Below are 5,423 nucleotides of genomic sequence, written 5' to 3'. Positions count from 1 at the left end.
TGCCAAGGCTGCGAGGGGAGGCGGTATCCATTACAGGTGGGAGTTGAAGGCAGACCTTAATTCTCTATTTAGAAGTGCATTTCGGAGCCAGCCAGTGTTTCATTTTAACGGGAGGGTGCGGCTTGGTGCGCCTCTCTCCGTGCTATCAGGGGCTGTGCACTTGCTCTTAAAAGCTGTGCCACGGGGCGCGGAGCAGATAATGGGTCTCACCCCGCACCGCATCGGGAAAGGAGTTGTCATGTTGCATGCACCTCTAACCCAGCCGCGCGCCCCTGCTGTTAGGCTGCCGAGAGCTGGCACTAAAGGTAGTGCTTTCAGGTAAAAACACTGGGTGAAGCCCAGAGGGATTGAAAAATACATAAATAGAAAAAATCTCTCTGGAACATTGGTTATTCAGTAGAGTAGCAGGCAGGGGAGGCACCTGAAGGGATTATCTCATCTGTCCCTAAACCGCTGCATAGTTGAGGGGTGCTGGTGTGATCTGATTCTGAAGACTGTGCAGAGGGATGTGCAGCCCCTCTGAACTGACCCTTGTGTGAATGGTCTGGGTTGGAAGGGACCCTAAAGATCATCCAGTTTCAACCCCCCTGCCACAGGCAGGGACACCTTCCACTAGACCAGGTTGCTCCAAGCCCCGTCCACCCTGGCCTTGGACACTGCCAGGGATGGGGCAGCCACAGCTTCTACGGGCAGGCTGTGATTTTAGCCATCTCAGCCCATTTTCACTGCTGGCTGCTGCAGATGTTCCCCCTCTCCCGCCTCTGTGCTGCCTGCAAATGGGGCCAGCTGCCAGCCTGGGCTTTCCCAGCCTCGGGTACCCGTTGCCTCTCACATCCACAATCACATCAATGGGGTGGGAGATACAGAAACCTGCTGACATGGGAAGGCCGCAGCAAAGATGTGGGATTGCTGGGGGATGCATTGGTGGCTCCTGGTGGCTGGGTCTTGGATAAGAGAAAGCTTCAGAGGCTAAAGATGTTCAGAAGCAAACTCTGAGATGCTGTGAGTTCCCTGGGTTTTGGGCAATACTGGAGAGGCGAGAAAACCTATTGGCATGGTTAGGAGAAGAAAGATCATTGGGATGTCTGTACTTCATTATGACCCTGCGAAGTCCATCTTTGACTCCATGCAGCTGAGAGACCTGGATTACTCCTCACCCCCTTCTTCCCTGTTGTGGCTCCTGCCTCCTCATGTGTATCTTAATGATACCTAATTTATACACCATGATCAGCCTTTGTGGAGACTGAAGGAAAGAAATCACTGAACTCTCCTGCACTTTCTGTATCTTGTTACCTGCACTCCTGCATTATGTAAAGGACAAATTTTGCCTTTTATTTATAGAACCCATAGTCATTGCCTTACTTGCCTTGGTCATTACAACTAATTTTACATGATTCCTCTTTGATCTTTCAGATCTCTGTAAAGCTGCATTTTGGTCTCTCTCTGTGCCTTTCCCTTGGATGGGGCAAGGTTATTGTTACGGCTTTATGGTCATTTCCTTGGGCAAGGACCAGCCCTCTGGGATTCCTTTATCCTGAAGTGCTGAAATCTACTTTTCTTTTCTTTTCTTTTCTTCCCCCCCCCCTTCACCAAAACTCTGCTTTTCCACCTTTCTGTCACAAAGAAGCGACTCAAAAATGAACACCCACTGTATACCGGTCTCCCTCTTCTCAAACCTGTGGCCAGCCCTGTCCAGGCCATCCATCTGCTGGATGGTTTGAGTCCTGCAGCTCCATTTTTCCTGCAGGTGCCTCAGTAGGTAGCTAAAGCCTCCCCAGCTCCTGGTCTGTGACTGGCTTTATTGGTTGCTCCAGAAATGCTCTTGGGAACTGCCTGTCTGATGGGGTGACCTGATGCGGGCTTGCAATGTGGCTTCATTTCATTTCTACCCAGAGATACCCAGTGTTCAGGGCTTGTGCTGGACTTGGCCAGTGTTTCTGTGTATTTATCTGGTTTTTTTAATTCCCCTTCTTGCTGGTCCTGAGCAAGGGTTTTCCCTGTGTCGTCTGGACCCTTCTCCCAGCAGTCATCTTTTCTGGCCCATCACTCTGTGGTCGGAGCCGTGGCTCTCCAGCAGCACCATCTGTGTCCCCATTGCCCAGCTGGCCGTGCCCCTGCTGCCCCCTCAGCCACAAAGCCACCTGTGCCCCCTCCTCCCTGGCCTTTCCCCCGCGGGGCCAGGCAGTTGCTTTGGATCTGCTCAGGGCTGGGGCTGGCAGGCTCTGCCAGTGCCCATGTGCTGGCACAGCATGGCATGGGCGAGCAGATGAACCTCGGCAGCTCCTGGCTGCCAGGCCAGGGAGCTGTGGGGAGCCCACACTTCCCACACTGTGTCTGGGGGCTCTTGCTGGGATGATCAAACCATCCAAGGTGGCCACATGGAGGGGTGCACAGGGCCAGTTCACCTCCTAATCAATAAGGTGGCAGGCCCTCCCCTGTTCCAGTGCATGCCCAGGCTTCACTGTACCCAGACACCAAGGCAGTGGTCCCTGAGCCTCCTTGTGATGCTTTCCTCTCACCAGTTCCCCTAGGTGCATCACGGTGGTGTACAGGCCAGCCCAAGGGCTGCTGTGCACTGGAGGCCACGGGGAATGCAGCAGTGGAAGCTGTACCTGAGCAAATACAGTGTCAAAAGCAGAGCTCAGAGACATGGTCTCACCCTGCCACCCACAATGCCATGACAAGGGAATGGCTCTGCTTTCCCCTGAAATCCAAGGCTAAGTGGCTGGCAAACTTACTATTTGTAAACCAAACCTATCTGGAAGGGTGGCCAGTAAACATAGCTCCTCCTCTGGCCTTTCCAGAGTTGTGTTTTGGGCTGGAAGCTGCTTTCTTAGGACCCAGTGATACAGTTTATGTTGGGAAACTGGGTTATAAGAACAACAGGAGTGTCAGGTGGGTTTGCTAGCACGATGCTCCGGGCTGGCATGTGGTCTGAGTGCCAAAACTGCTGAGCCCAGAAAGGAGCTGGTAAAGAGGCTGGAAAGGTGCACGTACAATGCAGACGAGCTGCAATTGATAACACGTGGTTAATTATTGCCAGTGAGTGCAGGCCAGAAATGAATTTGCTGTGGTTGTGAAACAGAAAGCACATGCAGGGGGAATGAGCTGGGGGCGGCAAAAATTTGTGCAGTGAGAGGAGCGATGGCAAATGGTGTGTTTGTTGGGTGAAGAAGTAGTAGCTTGTGTTGTCCCTTGACTCTGCTGGGGTTATGTGGAAGTACTGGGGCTGATGCTGAATCCTGAAGGCACTGGAAGCAGACCTGGCTGTATCCCCATGGAGCTGCAAGGAGGGAGCAGGCAGAGGGGAGCGGATTGTGGGCAGGTAGCAGGCAGGACAAAGCACTGCCATGTCCCTCTCAGAGTACCCCAGGTGGGGAGGAGTGTGCTGTACCCCCACACTCCTCCTCCCACCTGAGGGCTGTGCAGGGTCGATGGTGGCTGTATACTGCTAAAAGTTGATGGGGGTCTGCACCCACACTGATTGCCTGCTCCCCTCCGTAGGCTGCATGTTTCCTGCTGATGATCCAGAAATGCTAGGGAAATGCCTGGATTTTGGACCAGGATATTAGGGTGAGATGTGGCCAAGTGTGGATGGCTGCCCAGCTGTGCCAGACACTTTGAGCTGAACATCCTCCTTAGCACCCTGGCAGCACAGCCAGACAGTACAGCCAGGATGCTCAGGAAGATGCTCGGGCTGGAAGTGTCTGTACAGGGCTTATGCACACCTGGTGTACCCCAGATTCAGCATCTGGCTGGGCGCTGTGGCTCCCTGGGGGTCTGGCAACATCCCCTGGGGAAGCTGGAAAGCACAGTTAACGCGGTGCTGTCAGAAAACTGCTTCCTGCTACTAGTCAGCTCCCAGAAGGTGATCGGTTTGTCAGCTGCCTGTCTTTTCAGAGAAGAGTGTCATTTAGCAGCTCTTCATGAAGTAGACCTGGTAGAGATGCCCCACGCTGGCGCTGCCAAAGCTCGTCTCCGCCTGTATTGCAGGCGCCATCTAGTAGGAAAAAGAGAAAAAGACCAAAACCGTATGAAGGTGGATGTTGAAATGCAGTTTCTTTCCGGTGAACAGCTTAATCCAACGCAAAACTGCTCTGAGGCACGGCTCTAGAGTTGAGCCCGTGGGTTGGGAACCTGCAGGAGAATTCCCTGCATAGGAAATGATGAGGCATGGAGATGCCCCAGACTGGAGCACAGTTTATGCAGGATGGGTCCTGATTTATTGGATCTTAAAATAGACTTTGACAGAAAGGATCATTTCTAGGCAGCTCCTTGAAAACATTGTCAGGGATGGATTTGATTAATTAGCTGTGTGGGTTAATTGCAACATACCGGCTTGGGCTGCCGCCTTCAGCTTTGGTGGGTGGCAGATGCTCCTGTTTCCGGCACTGAGGTTGTCCTGTCAGCTGGAGGTTTTACTGCTAAAAACTTCTCTTTTCTATCCCTGCATGTGTGATTTCACATCTTGGAGGCATCTGTTTGGTCATACTGCATGATTTTATCGCAAAGTCCACACTGCTGTCATCATCTTTGAACACTCTCATGGATTTTCAATGTGATTTCCCAGACCTAGGGGTTTGCCAGAGAAAGCCTCCCAAAATCAACCCCTCCCAGGGTGAAATAAAAGGGACCTATAAGATTAACTTGCTTTAAACAACAAAATCATGGTTTTATACCAATCCTATGATTTTTACACCAGTTTGACTCACCCTTTCCAGTGTGGGAAGGAGATAATGCTGGGTGTCTGTTATCTGCTGCCCATGAATTCCTGCTGGCAGGCAGTCTGTCCTCTGCTGCAGATACACAGACACACATGCCCATGCAGCAGGTCCCTGCAATACATGTGTGATGTGGAGAGTCCTGCTCAGGGCATGTCTCCCTCTGACCTTTCCCCTTCGTGTTCCCAAAATATCAAGAACCAGAGGCCAGGGATGCTGCAGTGCGAGGGACATTGCCAAAGTCCCAGGTTCTGGTGGCTTCACCCTTCCAGGGACGGCACAAGCATCATTGTACTTTGCCCAGAGCAGAACCTTAATTCATCTCCACTTTCACAGATAAAAGCCTGAATTAATTAAAGAAGAGAATAGAAACCCCTTTGATTTCCAGAACACCAGAAACTCCTAATTATCCTAGTTCCCACAAGCGCTGCTATAATGAAGGGGCTATCACTCTTTCCACTGCAGACCCAGTTTCTGCAGGGATTTACAAACAGTGCTTATATTTTTTGCTTTTGGCGAAGTACAGTGGCTCAGGACACAGATTCTGGTTCCAGGTGCATCACTGTAAATCAGCCACAACACCACCGAAATGACATCTAATTCCCCCATGGATTTCTTATTAGAAATCCAGAGTCCCTAGTGACAGCATGCTACAGACAGCGTCTGCTCCCCAATTATACTCTGCTTATGCAAAATAATAAA

Source organism: Strigops habroptila, chromosome 5 (genome assembly GCF_004027225.2).
Source record: "Strigops habroptila isolate Jane chromosome 5, bStrHab1.2.pri, whole genome shotgun sequence".
Taxonomy (NCBI): Eukaryota; Metazoa; Chordata; class Aves; order Psittaciformes; family Psittacidae; genus Strigops; species Strigops habroptila.
The sequence above is the reverse complement of the archived record's forward strand: the minus strand, read 5'-3'. Positions refer to the sequence as shown.